Raw genomic sequence first — 22,516 nt, 5'->3', positions numbered from 1 at the left:
ATGGTCAGAATGGTGCCAGGAGTGATGCCATTTCCAGTTTCCTCACATGCCAACTGAACGTTTTGTTTTTTTGGGTTTGTTGTTGTTTTGTTTTGTTTTTTTACTGTCGCTCAACATCTTTCAAGGCACATCTTGAGTAGGATAAAACCCAGGCTTTTGCGAAGTTTAACCACTTGGGTACCACAATTCTTGTCAGCACCAACTGGTTTTGTGACAGTAGCAAGAACCTTCTTTTTCTTTTCAATCCTGGATTTAGCTGCTGAATACTTCCTCTTGTACATAGCCTTTCTGGAATACATGGCTGATGGGGAAAATCTGCCAATTCCTCTGACTGGGACAGGGTTTCGCCTGCAGGGGGGCTTCCACTTCTTTGGCATTTTAGCCTTGAGGTTGCCCTTTTTAACCTTGCCACCAGTGTCAGCCTTCTTGGCTTCAGGTTTCTTCTCCTTAGCATCTGACTTCTCAACTTTCTCACCCGCCACCTTGCAAGATGGGAAGGAGCAAGAGTACACTTACCTTGATGAGCACTGAGAAATGTATAGAATTGTTGAATCATTCTATTGTATACCTGAAATTATCATTACCCTGTATGTTAATTATACTTGAATAAAAAATGGAAAGAAAACAAAAATATAGTGTTTGGTTTATATTTATTCTTTGCCATTTAATATCCTAATTACATGTGAACTGTGGCAGATTTCTAATTCCACCCTGGATCCATCCTGCTGTATAGATGGTAGTTTGAATGATTAGAGCACGGAAATCAATTTTATGACTGCTCTTAGGTACAGATCATTAGAAAAGAATATCTGTTGTAAAAAAAAATATGAGCAGTGATTTTTATTACTATTTTGGGCTATTGATTATTAATGATCCCAACCTTTTTTGAATTTTTTGGAAGTCTTCACTCAATGCCCATTTTAAGTCCTCGAGGAATGCCATTTTAATGAGGTTGGAACTTCAAAAAAAATTAGAACACGTCTCTCAGTAGATTGAGTTATAGGTATCTTTCTCTTGCCTTTCATCCTTCTCTCTACTTGAAGACATGCCATTTACGGCTTTGGTCATCCTCCTGCTCTTGGATAAGTTTTATGCTGGTGTGACTTTCTGTTAGCACATGCTCTACTCTATTTCTTACTTAGAGAAAACTTGACAAATGTAATTTTAAAACATACTACTGTGTTCTGTTTATTTTAAGGAATAATTATTTGCCCAAAATATTTTCAGAGGAGCTGTTTTAGGTAGGAAGACTTTCAAATATCATTTGATAACATATTTGAATTACTACATTTCAGAAAACCATGTAAATCAGAGTAGATCTTCATTTACTTTTACCTTTCTGAAGCTTTGGTATATGCTTTCAGTTGTCAGAATTTATATTTAGAAATCTGTTTGTAACCAGGAGGTATGTAATGCTTTCCTATAAGAAATTCAGACCAGTGGGTTGCTATTTTGGTGGCTCTAATAGGAATTGAAATTACCGTATTAGTGTGTGATGTGTATTCATTTGGTTGTCATAAAGAATAGCTTACTTAAGAATAGTTTTATTGCAGAAGTTAATAATTTAGCATGTACTGAATATTGACTTTTGACTAAAATAACTACTTTTTCTGACAAGGGAAAGAGTATGAGAGTGTAAAAATATTTGGAAACATACCTTGGTTTTGTGTGGTAATTTTCAGGTGTATTGAAGTTTGTGAATTGTTTAATCAGTGGTATACATGATGGATATTATGTATTCCAACATGTAATACTAATTATATGTTTATAAGAATTACCAAAGCTGAGTAGAGCTTGGGAAAGAGCCTGAGCAAAACAATAACCATGGAAGAAATTGGAATAGGTAGAAATTGACCTGATCTGGGAGGGTAGAAGAGTTTTCAAAGGAAAAAAACAAGTTATGAATCCATAAAGTAAAAAAAAATCATTGTGAGTAACCAGAAGTTTTAAAGTTTGGTACATCAATATACACCAAAGAAAAATGGCATCTAAGAGGCCCAGTTCTTTTCTTACTAAATAACTGCTTAGATGTGAAAATAAATGCAAACTCCCAGCCTTGGAGCTTTTGCAAATAAAGAGAAAGAGAGATTTTAAAGCTCTTTAGGGGATAGGATTTATAGATATGTTAGTCAGGGTTCTCTAGACAGAACAAATAGGAGACATAGACATATGTATTTTATATATATGTATATGTCTATATGTGCATCTATGTAAATGTATATATATACACATATATACAAAATATACATTTTACTATATATGTGTGTGTGTTTGCTTTATTACAAGGAACTGGCTCATGTGACTGTGGGGCCTGAGAAGTCCAGACCCTGAAGAGCCAGTGGTACCCTGAAGTTCCATTCTCAGTCCAAAGACTTGAGAACCAGAACAGCAGATGGTGTAGATTCCAGTCCACGTCCAAAGGCAGAAGAACCCTTATGTTCTAGCTTGAAGACTGTCAGGCAGAGAGAGACTTCTTTCTTACCCAGTCTTTTATTCTGTTTAGGCCTTCAAGGGATTGGATGTGGCCCACTCACATTGGGAAGGACAATTTGCTTTATTTAGCCTACCAATCCAAATGTTAATCTCATTCAGAAACCCTGTCACAGATTCACCCAGAATAATGCTTAACCACATATCTGGACGCCCTGTGGCCCACAGTCAAATTAACACTTAAAATTAACCACCACACAGGACTTAGTAATTGATTGGTAAAGGAAAGTGTGAAATCTAAGTGGGATCCCAAGTTTCTGAATGGGGCAACTAGGTTGATCATTTTACTATCTTGCCGTCATATCACTGATATCAAATCTACTTAAAGAGCCTAGGTGAATAAATGGATTTATTTCATGGTAATTTTTTAATCATAAGTATTAATAGCAAGAAAGAAATTATATAATTTGAGGTTAAGAGGAGAGAATATTAGAGGAGTGTTTTAATAAACATGTTTTATGTATTTTATGTAAATATGTTTTACGTATTTTACCACAGTATTCACTCATTCCTTCATTTACTCATTAAATATTTGTTGAGTACCTTTTATGTGTCAAGCTGTGCCCTAGAGCAAGTTCTCAATTAAAACATGAGTAAGATGGTCTTCCCTCAAAAAGCCAGTGGGAGAGAGAGAGCAATAGGTCATTATGGTGTGGGTAAGGACAAATGAATATGTCCAGTATATTGTGGGAAGCACAGAGGAGAAACACATAATCAGGGATAGGTAAAGGGGCAGGGAATACTTTCTGGAAAAGTATTAGGAAACTATAAGCAATATTGCTGTAATGTATATTGCAAGATGGTAGTGGGGAGTGATGAGTAATGAGTACGGGCCAGACAATGAATGTCTTGTTTAATATGTTAAGGAAGTTTGACTTTGTTCTATAGGTGAGGGAGACTCATTAAAGGGTTTTTAGAAGATGGGAGAAGAGTTAAAATGGGCAGAAATCGTCAAAGTTCCTTATAGGAAGATGTTTTGTTGGCTATGTGAATCACGTACTTAAAGAGGACAGGACTAGACACAAGGAAACCAGGTCAATTTATTGCAGTAGTTTAGAATCAGAGAGGTAAAAGTTTGAACCAAGGAAGTGTCAGCAGGAATAGAGATGGACTCTGGATTCAAGAAACATTTAAAACATAGATTCGTGGGGCGCCTGGGTGGCTCAGCTGGTTAAGCGTCTGCCTTTGGCTCAGGTCATGATTCCGGGGTCCTGGGATCTAGCCCCGTGTTGGGCTCCCTCCTCAGCGGGGAATCTGCTTCTCCCTCTCCCTCTGCTCCTCCCCCTTTCTCCTCCCCTCTGGGCTCACACACACTCTCTCTCTCAAATAAATAAATAAATAAATAATATTTAAAAAACAAAAACCAAAAAAACGCATAGATTCGTAAGACCTAAGGACTGTTGGAATGTGAAGGTCTGAGTGAGGTGTAAGAATCAAGGATGACTTTAGATTTCTACTTTAGATTAATTCAGTACTATGATCTAAGATAAGGAGGGGACATTCTGTCAGTCAGCTAATTTTTCATAACAAATCTCTCCAAAATTCAATGGCTGAAAACGACCATATTTATTCTCCCTCATTCTTCTGCCTTTGGTTGGGATTAATTGTTCTAGGCTGGACTTGTCTGAACTTGGCTCCAAGTTGCACATTGGGTCTACTTTTTGCTGACCCAGCTCTCTTCTTTCTTGGGCCTATGGGCTAGCCAAGGAATGTTCTTTTATTTATTTATTTATTTTTAAATTTTTTTAAAAGATTTTATTTATTTATTTGATAGAATGAGAAAGAGAGCATGAGAGGGAAGAAGGTCAGAGGGAGAAGCAGACGCCCTGCTGATCAGGGAGCCCGATGCGGGCGGGACTCGACTCTGGGATTCCAGGATCATGACCTGAGCCGAAGGCAGTCGTTTAACCAACTGAGCCACTCAGATGCCCCAGGGATGTTCTTTTAGTGGCAAAGTCAGAAGCTCAAGAGCCCAACTTCAATCACATAGTACGTCAAACCCCTGCTTGAGTTAATTTTCAAATAAATTAGTCTTAATTTGGCCGTCTCTTTTTTAATTTAAAATTCAGTTAATTAACATATAGTGTATTTTTTGTTTCGGAGGTAGAGTTTAGTGATTCATCAGTTACATATAACACCAAGTCCTCATTCCATCAAGTGCCCTCCTTAATGTCCATTACCCAGTTATCCCATCCCCTGTTATCCCATCCCCCCACCCTTGAGTTATATTTTTAAACATTCTGTTGGTTAAAGCAACCCACATGGGTAAGCCCAAAGTGAAGAGGCAAGGAAGTATACTCTACCTTTAGTGGAGGGAACTTCAAAGTCTTGGCCAAGGGCATGGATAGATAGGTAAAGAATTTGGGCTGAAAATTTAACACCCTGATGGCTATGTGGGTGATGGATATGAGGAGGACAAGACTGGAAGTTGGGAGATTATTGCTGTGTTTTAGAAGTGATAAGAGGCCAGGGCCTTGGCAGTAGGAAAGGAGAGGAGATGGTGAATTCGAGAAATGTTCGTAGACTGGAGATGGTTGTAACATGGAGGCCAGATTCAGGAGGAAGAGTCAAGGATGACTCTAGGCTTCTAGTTTGTCTGAGATATAGGAGGAATAATGATGGGTTCAGTTTAGAAAACATTGAGTTTGAGGTAGGATGATCATGTACTTTATCATTCGAATCAGGACACTTTTGAAAATGTGAAAGATTGTTATTAATAATTATGCCACAAGGGTAAACCTGTCCTGAGACTGACCTGAGGAAAACTGGTTAATAGTCATTCTGTAGTAAGTAATCAAGGTGAGGTTTTTTTTTTGGCATCAAGTTGATACTTGAATGTGAAAGACCAGGGAGAGATCTGGTGTGGTGATGAAGACTTGGGAGTCATCAGCACACAGTGAAAAGTTTGAAAGCCAGAGCCCAGTTGAAATCATCCAAAGGAGCATATGTAGAGTGAAATGAATAGAATGAGAAGAGGATAGAAAGTTGGAGTAGATGATGGATGAGGAGCTGAAGAACAAATAAGAATTGACTTACGCCAAAGAGGAGAATTTAAAGGATCAAATAATCATATCAGAAGAGTCAGGGTCAGAGCTGGCTTTGAGTGTGACTGAAACCAGGAATTTGAACATGTTTTTTTTTTTTTTCCTCTCAGACTCTATATATTGGCCTTTTTTTTGGTCAGGCTGGGTGAGCCTTTGAGGCTAGAGCCATGGTCTCAGGCAGCTCCAGGCTCATATTCTTTTAGCTCCAAGGAAGAAAAGAGCTTTTCCTTGATAACCCCAAATACAAAATAATCTTGGAGGAAGGCTCTGATTGGCTAAGTATAAGTCACATGCTCATCCCTGTACCAGTCTGTGTGGCCAGGTGCTATGATTGCCAGCCCCACCATAACCACAAAGAAAGGGAAGTTTTGTTATCAGAAGAATGAAGAAAGATGTACTAGGCAGAAAGAATCAACTGATACCACCCACAGTGGAGACTGGAGAGTATTATAGAGGCACAAATGTCAAGAGAGCAGGAAGTCTTAAGAAAGAGGAATTAAGTACAACTTCAAATGCAGTAAACAGGTGCAAGAATATAAAGACTGACCTAGTCCTTTTGTATTTGACAGTTGGGATTTATTATAGCAGTTGCAGGAGAGCAGTGGGGTAAAAGTCAGATTACAGCAATTTGAGAAGTGACTAGAAGGTGGGTTGGACACAGAAGATGTAGACAAGCATTTCAATAAATTTAGTAAATGTGAAAAGAGACAAACAGGACAGTAGATTGATGGCCATGTATGAGTGTTTTAGACTTGTTTATAGGCTAAGGTTTAGGAATAGGTAAAACTGGAGAGATTGAAGTTAAGAAGAGCATGTTGGCTGGAACAGTGCTGTGAAGGAGAGATGAGATCAAGGACAAAGAGATGAAGAGACTAGATTTAAAAAGGAGGAAGGACATTTGATCCTAGTGAGGAGGTGCGGCTGAGAGTGGACCTGGAGAAGTTAAAGGAAGGGAAGGACATTGAGAGGAAAAGCTGTCTTCTGAGAGGCAGGACATCAGGGCCTGAGTAGTGAGCCTGAGAGCAGCACTGGAAAAGTCACTGAAGGCACTGGCTCCAGGAACTGACCAAAGCAGAGGAAAAGAGTTCACAGGTGATTCTGGGGCCTAGCTGATTTGTAGACGATGAGTTTGTCTTATTACCAGTCCGTAGGGCTGTGTGATTTTCTCCAGTTGTCCTGAATGTGGATATGAAGAAGGCAGATTGAGCCAGGGTTGGAAATTTAATGAGATCCCACAAATGAAGACAAGATGTTCTCCTCAAGGAAACTTAACAGTTTTAGAGTCAAAAGCAAAATCTTAAGAAGAAATAAACAAGAACAAGAAGGGAGCTTTTTTGTTGTTTTGTTGTTTTGTCATGGTAATTGTGGACCTCTCCATGAGGTTGCATTATAGTTTATCTTTGCTTTGAATTTCTGTTGTGATTAAGAGTTTGTAATTCTCAGACCATGGGGGAGTAAACTGAACCTTAGCAGATGTTTCACAATTTGCAAAGCTGATTCCATGTAGTGTGTTTCATGTTGTGTTATGTTTCTGATAGTTATCCTCTCCCTTCCGAAGCCCCACTACATACACACAGATGGACGTTACAGCCACATTATGTGCAAAGCCCTCTTGGTCAGTATCACTATGAAGCTCACTGGAATTGATCAAGTCCATGTAACTAGTTAAGTGTCAGGATGTAAGTTCAGGTTTCCAAGTTTCAGGTCATTGTGCCATATGAGAAAAAGAGATTTATCAAAACTGTAACAAATAAACCTTTATTCAGTGATACTGAAAGTCTTAGAGGTCATTGAAACAAAGTCTTAGCAATAGCTGGAAATATTTTATGGCATAGTATAAAGAACATGGAATCCCTTTATAACAAATGCAATATGAGATCCAGGGCAAATGAGTCTTTCCCTATCTGAAATTGGGGTACAGTTTTTTCTTATATACCTCACAACATGGTTATAAAAAATCAAAGAATATAATGAAAACTTTTAAAATAATAAATGAGATTATAACTTATTAAGTAGGGCGCCTGGGTGGCTCAGTCGGTTAAGCGTCTGCCTTTGGCTCAGGTCATGATCCCAGAGTCCTGGGATCAAGTCCCACGTCGGGTTCCCTGCTCAGTGGGGAGCCTGCTTCTCCTCCTTCCTCTGCTGCTCCCCCTGCTCATGCTCTCTTTCTCTCTCTCAAATAAATAAAATCTTTAAAAAAATAACTTATTGAGTAATATTTTTTGTTGACATCACATTTATATTCATTTGGCACCATAGCATAGATTATTTAGAAACTGTTGATTACACATTGGTCTCTTTCCAGGGAACTTGGAGGAGTAGTATAAATTGGTTAATAAATTTGTTTAAAAATACCTAAATTCTCCAGACTTCTTTTTTAATTTATGTAACAGATTTTAGCAGTCAAGAGACAAGGATTCAAACTATTTACTGCATTTGCAAAATTAGTGAGGTGGATGACTGGAATTACCTTCTACCACCATCTGTATTTCTTTATCCTGGAAAATATGATTAGGCTAACATCTTTTACTTGTTTCTGTCCTTGTTAGGATTAAGAGATCCTGGCCTTGAATTTTTTAAGTATAGGGGAATTGCTCATATCTTCTTAGTTGAACCTCATCTTTAGCCAGTAATTTCCTGACTAATCAGGAGGGGCTTAGATTTCAAGTAAGTAAATTTATGATTACTTTTCCCCATTATTATTATATAATTTTATAAAATTATATATTATTATTATATAATTGTAGCTGGAGTGCTCAGAGTTGCTGATTCTTGTTTATACTCAGTACAGTTTGGGGCACCTTCCTAAAAATCTGTTCTTAGGTCATTTTAAATGGAATAGAGAGGTCTACTGTTAAAGTAAATTGAGTGTGAAACTTTTTATGAAGCAAATAATCACTTAATGAGCAGGTCCAAATTTTCATATATCAGGTTTTCTTAAATTAAGATTTTTCTCATTTAGATATGTAATTTTATCTTAAGATACATCTATTTTTATTATATTTGAATTGGAGAATTTCTTTTACCTAGAGAATGGTTCACTTTGTAAATTACAGTGAAGTAGTGCTCATAAATCCCTTGTTTTTAACAATGGGTTTTTATTTTAGGACTATGTTGAAGGCTGTTTACACTGATCTTATTCATAACCAGCTTTATGAGAAGCTTAAATGCTGCTTTTTGAAGAATTGTACATCTTAAAGGTTCAGTACCCTAAAATTTGCATTTTTAAGAAAATTAGACAATTGAATAGTTTCTTCAGATGGAACCCATAAATGATTGTTTTAAAAAAGCAGCTTCACTGAAGTATACTTTACATACAATAAAATTTAAATTGTACAGTTAGATGAGTTTCAACAAATGTATGCAGTTATTTAATCACCACGAACAAGATATAGAACATGGCCATTACTTCAGAAAGGCCCTTCCTGCCAATTTGCAGTCAATCCTCTTCACCCCAGCCCCTGGTAACTGCTGATTTGCTTTCTTTCATCATAGTTTTGCCTTTTCTAGAATTTTATATACATGGAATCACATTGTATGTGATCGTTTGTGTCTGGCTTCTTTCACTGCATATGCTTTTGAGATTCATCCATGTTGTTACTTGCATAAGTGGTTTGTTCCTTTTCATTGCTGAGTAGTATTCTATCGTATAGATCTATTACATTGTGTTTATCCATTCACTGGTAGATGGACATTTGGGTTGTTTCCAGTTTGGGGCTATTTTGCATAAAGCTGTTATGATCATTGGAATACAGGTATTTCCATGGACATATACTTTCATTTCTCTTAGATAAATACCTCCTAGTGGGGTTCTGTGCCTTATGGTACTGTAAGGTTTAGCTTTAAAAGAAACAGCCCAATTGTTTTCCAAAGTGGCTGTACCATTTTTAATTCCTAGCAGCAAAGTGTGAAAATTTGATTGCTAGCATATGGGATGGTCAGTCTTTTTAATTTTAACCATTCCTGTAGGTGTGTGGTGGCCTCACGTTATGGTTTTAATTTGTTTTTCCATAATGAATAATGGTGTTAAACATGTTGCCTTGTGCTTATTGGCCATACATGTAGCTTTGGTAAAGCATTTATTCAAACCTTTTGCCCATTTTTAAAAGTTAGTTGATTGTTTTCTTATTATTGAGTTGTAAGATTTTTTTTTAAGACGTTTTGGATACAAATCCCTTATCAGTGGGGCGCCTGGGAGGCTCAGTCGTTAAGTGTCTGCCTTCGGCTCAGGTCATGATCCCGGGGGCCTGGGATCGAGCCCCGCATCGGGCTCCCTGCTCCACGGGAAGCCTGCTTCTCCCTCTCCCATTCCCCCTGCTTGTGTTCCCTCTCTTGCTGTGTCACTTTCTGTCAAATAAATAAATAAAAGAAAAAAGAAAAAAAAATCCCTTATCAGCTAAATGTTTTGTAAGTAATTTTCTTCCAGTGTGGCTTGCTTTTTCATTTTCTTAAGAGTATCTTCTTACCACTACAGATTTTAAATTTTGATGAGGTACATTTTATCAGTGTTTTTTTCTTTTGTGGTTCATGCTTTTTGTGCTCTAAGAACTGTTTGCCTAACCCAAAGTCACAAAGATTTTCTTTTATGTGTTTTTCTAGAAGTGTTATAATTTTAGCACTCGTTTTTAAGACTACTACTCATTTCCAGTTAATTTTTATATATAGTATAATGCAACATTTGAGAGTTTTTTTTTTCCGTATGGGTATCCAATTCTTCAAGCACCAATTGTCGAAGACTATCCATTTCCCACTGAATTAATTTGACACATTTGTTGAAAATCAGTTGAGTGTGCATGCATGCGTGCGTGTGCGTGTGTGTGGGGGGATGGGGTTCTGTTTCTGAACTCTCTAGTTCCCTAGTGTATATGTAAATTTCTGAGCTGTGAAGACTTTATAAATAACTCATCTTCACCATATTGTTTCCTCTGTTCTCTGTGCTAAGTCTGTATCTCATATATATTTCTGTCACTGGATATACGTAATACATTGTAATTATTTGTTTGCATAGTTATCTAGTAACTTATGAGCTTCTTGAGGGCAAGGACAGTGTCTTCTTCTGTGTTCTCATGTGCTAACACTGGGCACATAATAGACATCCAAATATAGTTGTTGGGTTAAAATAAACAGAATATGGAAATTAGAGTGTTAAATCTTTTACCTATATGAGTGTAATTGGTGTTATATTTGTAAAATCTAAGCAACTTTTCTTACTTTGTTAGTTGTCTATTATTGATACATAGAACCAGTGTCAGTGTCATGGACAGCTTAATTTTGACCAGTTGGTTAAGGTTGTCTTCTTAGAATCTGTTCTTTGACCTGATAATAAAAATAATTCGTATCTGTTGGTATATGTCAGTCACTGTACTAAAGGCCAACATGTATTATCTCATGTAACGTTCAGGACAAACCTGTGAGGGCAGGTACTATCATGATGCTTAATTTATAGACGAGGGAACAGAATTAGGAAGCTAAGTATCTTGCCCAAGGCCACATATATGATCAGTGGCAGAGAGAATGCAGGTATCCCTTCACTGAAACAGCACACTGTAGTCATTGCCTGGCTCCATCTAGGAAGGTTCAGTTGTAAATTGACCTTCATCTGAATTAAGTGTTGTCAGTCCTTGGGGTCTGAAATATGGCACAGTATCCTTGCTAAAAAGTAAGGCACTGAGTTTATTGTCTTTGAATATACATGCAGTTATTTTTTCAGGCAAAGTTAGTCATTACATATCCTATTTCTCAGTAAGTAATACCAAATGGCTTTTACAACTTGCTCAAGATATTACAGAAAGTGTTATGATGTGATATTTAGCCTGACATTTCCCCTTTAGAAAGACAGTCCTTTGGGCATGAAAGCTGTTTGTCCTCCTGAGCCTGGTGTGAAATACAAATGCCACAGGGCCAAGTCCCTCCTAATCAGCTAATACCTCATCTATTTGCTTACCTTAGGCTTTATAAACAGAAACTGGAAGCGGGATATGCAGTTGGGTAGAGAATGGAGCACTTTGGGAAGGATGGGTCTTACAAGAAAAAAAAAAAAAAGCCTGAAAATATCTGTAGGTTGTATCTCAGTTTTTCCCAACTCCAGTTCTTTTTTTAAAGATTTTATTTATTTATTTGACAGAGCCAGCGAGAGCAGGAACACAAGCAGGGGGAGTGGGAGAGGGAGAAGCAGGCTTCCCGCTGAGCAGGGAGCCCGATGTGGGACTCGATCCCAGGACTCTGGGATCATGACCTGAGCCGGAGGCAGCTGCTTAACGACTGAGCCACCCAGGCACCCCCAACTCCAGTTCTAATACAGACCCAAATCCCTGCCCTTCTCAACTCCAATTTTTCTGATAGGCATGAGTTTCAAACCCATTTTCTCTAATCCCAGGACTGGTGCTTCTTATGTTATCCCAAGACTGAGGAGTTCTTGTGTTTTGCGCCCTTTCTCAATATCGCACCCATCATCTTTGAGAATTTCTCAGCACCTTCCTTCTTTACCACACCAGTCTCTGAAGTCTGGCGTTGTGGTGATGCATTCATTCTAATACTTAGGATGGTGATAAGAGGAATATCCAAAGGTAACTGAATATCATTCACTGTCTTCTATGTGCCTCATATTGCATTTATCTTCTTTAATCCTTACAACTTGGTGAAGAAAGTTCTGTTATCACCTCCATTTTATACATTTGAGAAATTGGAGGCTTATATGCTTAGGTTCCTTGCCAAAGGTCACATGGCCCATAAGTGGTAGAGACAGGGAATGAACCTACCTTTCTTTGATGGAGGAATGAGTACTTTTAATCACTACCTCATAATGTCTCACAAAAACCCCGAGAATGCCTCAGAAATGGATCTGGGGCCAGTTTTTGAGCCAAACAGAACATATTATAATAATCATTACCTTGTGTCATCCATTCTTGTTCATAAAGCAATATTATATCTGTTATTGGGATATGAGTCATATGCTGCCATTGTTTTGTCAATGAAGCTACCTTTGCAGTTTAGCAGAAATGTTAGGAAGACATTTGGGGAATTTAGGAAGTGTCTTCTGCAGGAGTAAGAAGAGGAATCTGATAAGATGACCTTGGGATGAGTGACAAGATCAGTTTCTTTGCAGTTACTTTAATGGGATACCTCCCTATGTTGCTTTGAAATGAATTGACTCAGCTTCTTGACTAAATAATAGGAGAGGGAACTTGAGAGATAATAATTTCATTAAATGATTATTCATTAAAGCCTTGTTCAAGAACTATTTTATAACAGTGCTATTCATCTCTTCTCCTTTGGACACCTTTCTGATTCAGAATGTGTCAGTTGATTTAGAACGTTTTTTCTGATTCATTCTCATGTCCCGAGCACATATGTATGGTTCCACCTGAAGGTTAAAAGATGAAATAGACAGTCTGTGACAGGACTTTGTAAGATTCAAAACAAAACAAAGTAAAAAACTGCTAAGCATTTAAATGTTCTGTGTTTTAATCTTGCCCTTTCATTAGCTACCTATGTATGTTGGAGCACAAATATCTCTGAATGCCACTTTCCTCACCTGCTGAAATGATGATTAGATAACAACTAAAGGCCCTTCTATCTCTGAAATGTTTTGAGTTCAATATATTCCACTGTTTCCTAAAGTTATCTAATCTTTATTTGTAGTAGATGCCTTACATCAATACTCCTGCTGAAAAATACCATAGAACGGTGATTCTCAAACAGTTTGGCCTTGGACCTGTTAAACATGATTGAGGACCTCAAAGAACGGTGATTCTCAAACAGTTTGGCCTTGGACCTGTTAAACATGATTGAAGACCTCAAAGAGCTTTTGTTTATGTGGGTTCTATCCATCAATATTTACCAGATTAGAAATTAAAGCTGAGAAAACTTTAAACATAACACAAAAACACATGTTCCATTAGCTGTCAGAATGATGGCATCATTGCAGGTCATATAGCCTCTGGAAAATTCCACTGTACACTCATGAGAAAGTGAGGGTAAAAAAGGCAGATAAAATCTTGGTATTATGAAAATAGTTTTGACCTCATGGACTTACCGAAAGGGTCTTGGGGATCTCTAGGGGTTTTTGAACCACATTTTGAGAAATGCTGCCATAGAACTTATGTATTTAACTTCTTTATGAATGAAAGTAGATCAATGTTTAGATTATCCAGTTCACTATTATCTGCCCCACATCCATTCTTGGTTCTTCTCTCAGTTGTGGGTTAATAACAGGACAGGCCTTGTTCAAGAACTATTTTATAACAGTGCTATTCATCTCTTCTCCTTTGGACACCAGAATCCAGACCTCAGTTGTTGGTTGGATCCAAAGGTTTTGTTAATACTTGAAGGAATTCCTTTAAGATTTTATAATAATAATTGAAGGATTAAGTTGAAAAACATAAACACATGTGGGATAAACAAAATAGTATGCACTACATAGTTTGAGAAAAATCTAGATATAACAAATTAGATGTAATGTAGAGCATGGTCCTAGTATTAGCATCCAATTATACTGTACAAGAAATGGGTGTAACCAACAAAATATAAGAGAAATGTCTCTTTGGTTCATCTTAGAATTTTCTTCTCTTTTAGTCATCTGGGTTCTAAGTCATCTATTAATCCTGTGCTCTGAACACACCATCCCCCCACCCCACAGACTGTTCATTTCTGCATATAAAGGATTTTATCTCAGTTTTAGAGGATTCTCATTCTTTCTAACTGTAATTGCTTAGAGTTCAAACTTGAATTCCAGAGTTTTTCCAACTGTAATTTTATTGTTCTAGCTACACTTTTCTTAACATTCTCTTATGCAAATTTGTTAATGTTTGAATGTAGTGAAGCTCACTGCCCTTCAAAATAACCTGCAGTGGGTTACTGGAGAATGACCGCAGTCTCCACTCTAGTGGGATGGTACAGAGATACGATGATACATCTTGGTTTTTTGTTGGAAAAGAGCAATCTGAGGCTGAATATCCCTGGTCAAATATCTTCTCCAATGCTGAGTCAATGCCATTAATTTCTTTGTCATATTATTATCCTTCCTTAGCAGATACTGTTGATGCTTCACCCACAGCACCTCGATACTTACTATTCCTCTATGGGCCAAAGGTTTCTTATTGTAAGCATGTGTGATTCTCTGGGAACTTTTCCTGGCTATAGATGTGTGCTTTGGAATATAGTGATAGCCAAAAAAAAAAAAAAAAAAAAAAAAATCTATGACGTAAAGCCCATAGAAGCAGCTCAATCAATGATAAGTAGGAGTTTGTGGGTAAATACCTCAGCTCCCTCACTTTTAGTTGAAACAATTCTGAGGCATGTTCTACACAGTCTCCTATATATCTCCAGTGGAACTGAGCCTCAGTTGCCCATAGCTGAAAGCAGCTCATTAATGTACCTTGCACTGGTTTTCTTCCCTTCTCCGACTCACCACTAGTGTTCCCCTGGATCATCTCCCAATTTCACTCAAAGCCCTGTCTCAGAGTCTGCCTTGAGATAATCTTAAACTAAAATACACCACCCAAAACCTGTTTTTTTCCCTCTTTTTAGTGTTCCATGTCCAATTATAGACTATCCACATCAATACTTCTTGCTCCATATAGCACTAATGCTAATTTTTAATCTAGAGCTGTTTACTGTTCCATGGTAGCTGCTGGAGTTTATAGTCAGTGGGTGTCCTGGTAAATGTTTAACAACCAGCTCCTCCCAGAAACTCCATTTATAGCTTTTGTAGATTACCGTGGTATTATGTAACCCTACTCTGGCTGATTTCAAGCTACCAATATGGTATCACTGAACTCAAGGTTGAGAAGGGAAGTCCACCGTTGACTCCAGTGAGCCCATAAAAGCTGGCTTTGGCACACCATTGTTTACTGGGGCAAATTGTCACAAAATGGGGTGCTGCAGAGGTGAATGTTTGACAGAATTTCTGAATGCTAGAGTGTAAATATCATCCAATCATATTCCCTCATGGTATAGGTGAGGACTCTGAGGACCAGGGGAGGAAGGGATCTGTCCATTATCTTACACAGTTAGTTAGACCAAAAGTCAGGGCTTTGTGGTTTTTGTCCATTGGTACAGATGATAAGGAGCAGAGAGTTTGGGTCATAGGCACAACAAAAAAGATCTGGTTTTCGAAGTTCAGTGATAATGGTGAAATATGTGTTGAGGGTGTAGGATCAACTAGGAGATAGGGTTAGGTAAGGAAAAATGTGGCTAGTGCCTTAATAGGTTGTTTTTCTACTTCCCTTCCATACTTCAGTAAATATTTATTGATTCCCTCTGATATGCCTGGAATGATGTTAGCTACTGGGAATTCAACATTGAACAAAACAAATTCTCCCGAAACCAATATTTCACTGTATTGTTAACTAAGTAAAACAAAACAGTTCCTATCCTCACATATTTTATGTACTAGTAAGAAGAAAGATGCTAAACTATTGACTGCAAATATAATAAATGTTAAGAAAAGAGAAGTACAAGGTGTCCTATGTTAACAGAGACCTAACCTAGTCTAGAACTTCAGAGGAGGAGGATTCTAGGGAGAGTAAACAGGTCTGGGGCTCGGAAAGACTGATTTGTAGAGTCAGATTAAGGGCAGAAAAACAACACTGGAAGTAGAGCAAGATAGAGAAAATTAAAATAATTCTCAGAGAGATTACTATATATGATGGTAAAGAATATTTAATTTGCCATTTGGCGTGGGCTGGGTTTGGGGAGTGAGAGATGGGGAGTCACTGAATGGATTTAACCAGGGAAGCAGCATGCTTTTGTTTATGTTTTTAAAAGGATCCATCATGATTATGGAGCAGAAAAGGAACCAAACTTGGACTAAACCAGGAGAGTCACTCTGGTATCTTTAAGGTCCCACAAATATTAATGGTGGTTATCACTCCAATAATTCCATGACACTTTGTGGTTTAGCTTAGCAATTTGATAGGTAGATATAATGTAAATATTATCTACAACATTTTAATTTTATTTATACTTGCTAATCTAATTTCTAATCTTTATAGTACCCTAGTAGGTATCTGGCCATAGAACCTATAATTTAAAAAATAATAACAGTAAAAATGCCGAGCATTGTTCTAGGTACTTTAAAAATATTAACTCACTTAATATATACAACAACCCTACAATATAGGATCTGTACTTTTTCTTATTTTAATAAACTAAAACACAGAGAAGTAACTTGTGCAAGCTTACCTAGATAATAAGTGATAGAGATAGGATTCGAAACCCGAGCCTTCTCACTCCAGTGTCTGAATATTCTCCACTGTGCCATAATCACTTTTTGTACTTTATCATCTATGTAGGTAATTAGTTGTAACAAGTTGAACAATTCTATTCCGCTATTGAAGTAAATTCTCTTCAGCTCTGTGATTTGTCAGTTTGACTATATTTGTCTTATAACTTTGTTACTTGGTTGGCATAATTGAACTTCTTATTCAGATAATTGGAGTCTTGGGGTGCCTGGGTGGCTCAGTTGGTTGGGCACCTGCCTTTGGCTCGGCTCATGATCTCAGGGTCATGGGATCGAGCCCCAAGTTGGGCTCCCCACTCAGCGGGGAGTTTGCTTCTCCCTCTCCCTCTCCCTCTGCCCCTAACCGCGCTCATGCTCTCTCACTCTCTCTGTCTGAAATGGGTAAATAAAATATATTTTTTTTAATTTTTAAAAAAGACAATCAGAGTCTAATGCTTTTTTCCCTCTCATGTGAAAAACACATATGTGATACTTATGGAGCAGATGCTGTTGTAAATTCTTCACAAATACTAACTCATTATAACTCAAAGAGGTATGTAATGTCATCTTCATTTTACAGGTGAAGAAACTGAGGCATCAAGAGTTTAAATAATAAGGCCAAGGACACATAGATAACAAGCTAACTGGGAATTAGACCTATGCAATCTGGCTGAAGTACCATACTTTGAACCTCTAGACCGCAGTCTTTCTTAACTGGAATAGTTAGTGCAACCTAATCCTAAACAATTCTAATTTGTTGAATGGTGAGAATGGGTGTTTCACCTTCCTAGACAAAATACTTTGAATTCTTCCAGTCTTTCCCGATAGTACAATTTGGCACTTATGTGCACTGTTATTTTCAGTTTGAGGTAGGAAAGACAACATTAATAAAGTGAAAGCAATACAGTATTATTCTGAACTCTTAATATAAACTACTTGAAAGTTAATTCTATAGCCTATAGTTCTTTAAACTTCCCAGAGACCCCAGGATGAAGGAGCCATTATAAATGCTCCATAATTTGCTTCTTGATTGATTGATGTGTCTTTGATTTCCATACTAGAACTGATATACTGACAGCCTGCCTAATTTTAAGTCCTATCACATGAATAACAACGAAAGCCTCTATATTTCTTTATTAGATATATCTAAATATGAATTGCAATGACTTCTATTATAGTTCTTTTCATATCAAGTATATATGCTAGAAAATATCATCTTTAAAAAATTTTGTATTTAACTTTTGTATGGAGCTGTAATGGCTTATAATTAAGGAAAATCACTTATCAGTGTCATCCATCAAATTAGCTCTTCATCATTATTATTATTTCTTGAACAAATATGTGAAACAAGTGTGAACCTGCACCATGCAGTTCTGTGTGTCTTGATGGGCTCAGGTAATAAGAATATCACTTTAGCTTTAAATAACATATCTAGTTTGGGGAACATTTTCAGATGCATTATCTCTTTTGATCTCCTCTGACATTTTATACTGCTTTCACTTCATCGACGTAGTCTTTCCTATCTCAGACTGAACTCTAGGCACTGTTGCAATAACCAGAGAGGACGTGATGTGGGGTTGTACTGTAAATATGTCAGGTTGAGCTTCAGCTCCATAAAATGCAACCCTTTACATGCTGTCATAAAGGATAGTATGACTCACAGTATTTTCACAGGTGACTAATGCTTCACAGATGTGTGATTGTTTGGTGATTACAATTACAGAGAATGACTTTGCCCTCTTTCCTGAATTTAATCTATTTCTTCCTTTTCCCTACTTCCCTTGAGCTTGATAGATCCACTTTGACTGTATAACTCTTCTCACTACCCAGATTCTTCACAAGGCCTCCTGGCTGGCTTTTGTTTTTCTTGTTATTGTTGAACTACCCAGTGGAAAAAATGAGCTGCTTGAGTTGAAGAACCATCCAGATCTTTTAGGGAAAGGCACCCAACCAAGATCTCCTGGGTCACTTAATTATTTAGCAAACAGGATTGAGAGCCAGTAAGTTCTTGGCATTGAGCTTGGCATTAGATATTCAAAGATGAATAACACTGACCCAACTTCAAAGGGCTCTTGGTCTTTGGGAGTTTGTGAAACCAGAGTGAGAAGTACTTGAAATTGATATCTGGATGTTCTACTCATCAGTTGTCTTTCATGTATAAACTGAGCAGTAAGAGAATTAATAATTATTAAATATTTAATATAAACTACATGCTTGATATGTATTATCTTATTTAAATTTCCCCCAATTTTTCAAGAAAGGTATTTTACAGATGAAGAAACTTAGAAAGGTTGCAGCAGCTGAGACGTAGAAAGTACAGAAATATCAATCAATGGAACAAAATGCTATTTTGTACCATAGATTAGCATATAGCATCTCATGAACATCTATGTGCTAGGATGTGAGATGGGAAAATGCATAGAGTCTGAAACTTGGAACTTTAATGACCTTAAGTCCCTTTTACATTAGTGTGGTTGACATCATCTGCCATTTCATGGCAGAGGGTCAATCAACTATTTCCAGCCATTCCAGTGACAGGAAATGCGTATAATATTTGAGATAGTCCATCCCATTTTTGAACTACTGTCATGGTACTAATGAGCATACATCTAATACCTGTGAGTTCTACTTATGGGTCCCACTTCTGTTGCTAAAGCAATATAGAATTTCCTATTTGAGCAAGTGGTTTTTGCCCATGTCCTAAGTGTGAATTGAAGACAGTTTTTGGCCTGCAAAGGAAAACTTGCTGGTTGTCTGGATTTGCAGTATTTTGGCTTCTGGGAGAGTTTTTTCCTTATTATGTCTGTGAACTTGTTTAATGTCAACAGATCCTGATCTACTTTTAGTGTGCTGACAAGGATCACGTTTCTGAGCCTGGGCTAAGGATGAAACCCTTGAGATATTTTTACCAGAGTCATGACTGATACTCTAGGAGATCTCTCAGTAGCCAGGCTATTGGGACTCTGAAGGGAACTCACCACTCTGACCTTGATACTGGAAACAGGAGCATTTTATGATATTCTTTCTCCATGTGTTGAATGGGTTCAACATAGAATGCTATGGGAACAATTAGGAGGGTACCTAGCTCACATTTGGTTGAGAAAATATTTTCCAGAGGCAGCAGACATTAGAACTAATTTTATCTTATTTTTAAAAAGATTTTATTTATTTATTGGAGAGAGAGCAGATAAGCGAGCAGAGCGGGGTGGAGGGGCAGAGGGAGAGGGGGAAGCAGACTCCCCGCTGAGCAAGGAGTCTGACGTGGGGCTCGATCCCAGGACCCCGGGATCATGACCTGAGCCGAAGGCAGACGCTTAACTGACTGAGCCACCCAGGCACCCCTAGAACTAATTTTAAAAGAAGAAGAGTTAGCCAGGCAAAGCTGGATAGTTGGGGTGGGGGGGCAGTGCACATCCTAAGAGAAGAAAGACTATGTATGAGGACACCGAGGCATGAGAGAACATGACATGTGTGAGCAATTGCAAAGGATTCAATACGACTTCTGAATTTAATGTTTTTTGACTTTATTGAGGTATAATTTATGTTCAATAAACTATCCATTTAAAGTATTCAGTTCATAAGATTTTTTAAAAATCTACTTACTGTTGTATAATTTATGTATAACATAATGCACATGTTTTAGTGTGCAGGTCTCAGGGTTTTCTTTTTTAAGTTGTGGAATAAAGCACATACCATAAAATTTACCATGTTAACTGTTTTTAAGTGCGTGGTTTGGTAATGTTAAGTATATTCACATTGTGGTGCACAATCTTTTGAATAATAGTAAACCAAACTCATTCAAACATCATAGGACTTCAACAAGAAAAATAATACACTATTACCCTTTATGTTTTCATAACATTTGGATTGAAAATATATTGGTAATGAGGACATTGATCAGATGGGACTCATAGATTGTAATCATTAAAGCAAATTTTTCTCTATCACCATCCCACTAAACTCAGTGGAAATACAGGCATAGCTCAGAGATATCGGGAGTTCAGTTCTAGACCACCACAGTAAAACGGATATCACAATAAAGTGGGTCAAATGAATTTTTTGTTTTCCTGGTGCATATAGAAGTTAGGTTTACATTGTACTGTAGTCTATCAAGTGTGCAGTAGTATTCTAAAAAAACAATGTACATGCCTTAATTTAAAAAGTACTTTATTGCTAGAAAAGGCTTACCATTGTCTGAGCTTTTTGCAGATGGAGGCTCTTGCCTCAATGTTGATGGCTGCTGACTGGTCAGTGTGGTGGTGGTTGAAGGTGGGGGTAGCTGTGGATATTTCTTAAAATAAGACAAAAATGAAGAATGCTGCATCAGTCGACTCTTCCTTGATTTCTCTGTGGCATGCGATGCTGTCTGATAGCATTTCATCTACAGAACTTCTTTCAAATTGGATTCAGTCCTCTCAAACTCTCCTGCTACTCTATCAACTAAGTTTATGAAATATTCTAAATCCTTTGTTGGCATTTCAACAATCTTCGCAGCATCTTCAGCAGTAGATTCCATCTCAAGAAACCATTTTCTTTGCTCATCCATCTGAAGCAACTCCTCATCCATTAAAATTTCATCAAGAGATTGCAGCAATTCAGTCCCATCTTCAGGCTCCACTTCTAATGCTGGTTCTCTTGTTGTTTCCACCACATCTGCAGTTACTTCCTCCACGAAGGCTTGAACCCCTCCAACTCATCCATGAGGGTTGGAATCAACTTCTCCCAAACTCCTGTTCATGCTGGTATTTTGACCTCTTTCCATGAATCGTAGATGTTCTTCATGGCATCTAGAATGGTGAATCCTTTTCAGAGGTTTTCAATTTATTTAGCCCAGATCCATCAGGGGAATCACCATCTATGGCAACTATAGCGTTACAAAATGTATTTCTTAAATAATAAGACTTGAAAGTCAAAATTACTCCTTGATCCATGGGCTGCAGAATGGGTGTGGTGTTATCTGGCATAGAAACATTGATCTTGTTGTCCATCTCCATCAGAGCTTTTGGGTGACCAGGTGCATTGGCAATGAGCAGTCATATTTTGAAAGGAATCTTTTTTTCTCAGCAGCAGGTCCCATCAATGGGCTTAACATATTCGGTAAACCATGTGTAAACAAATGTGCTCATCCATTTATAGAGCAGAGGCAGAGTAGATTAAGAATAATTGCCCTAGCATATTTGGTATGGTAAATGAGCATTGTCTTCAACTTCAAGTCACCAGCTGCCTTAGTCCCTAACAAGAGAAATCAGCCTGTCCTTTAAAACTTTGAAGCCAGGCATTGACTTCTTCTCTCTAGCTATGAAGGTCCTAGATGACATCTTTTTCCAATTTCATCTACACTGAAAATCTGTTGTTTAGCGTAGCTACCTTCACTGATTATCTTAGCTAGATCTTCTGGATACCTTGCTGCAGCTTCTCCATGAGGACTTGCTGCTTCACCGTGCACTTTTATGCTACGAAGATGGCTTCTTTCCTTACACCTTATGAGCCAACCTCTGTTAGCTTCCAACTTTTCTTTTGCAGCCTCCTCATCTCGCTCAGCCTTCATAGAAGTGAAGAGAGTCAGGGCCTTGCTCTGCGTCAGGCTTCAGTTTAAGTGAATGTTGTGGTTGGTTTGATCTTCTATCCAAACCACCGAAACTTGTCTCCATATCAGCAAGAAGGCAGTTTCACTTTCTGGAAGGAGGAGGAGTGCTCTGGAGGAACACTCAATTTCCTTCAAGAACTCTTCCTTTGCATCCACAACTTGCCTAACTGGCAC

The 22,516-nt window shown here is 37.8% G+C and overlaps 1 pseudogene; it reads right to left on the bottom strand.

Annotated features, from left to right (window-relative positions):
* The window catches only part of LOC102730986 (large ribosomal subunit protein eL6-like), a 23,215-nt pseudogene extending 912 nt beyond the window's left edge, over positions 1–22,303 (bottom strand).
* Positions 22,304–22,516: the final 213 nt, after the last annotated feature.

Source organism: Leptonychotes weddellii, chromosome X (genome assembly GCF_054177405.1).
Source record: "Leptonychotes weddellii isolate Sample4059 chromosome X, ASM5417740v2, whole genome shotgun sequence".
Lineage (NCBI taxonomy): Eukaryota > Metazoa > Chordata > Mammalia > Carnivora > Phocidae > Leptonychotes > Leptonychotes weddellii.
Note: the sequence above shows the minus strand (reverse complement) of the source record. Positions and strands in the feature narration are given on the sequence as shown.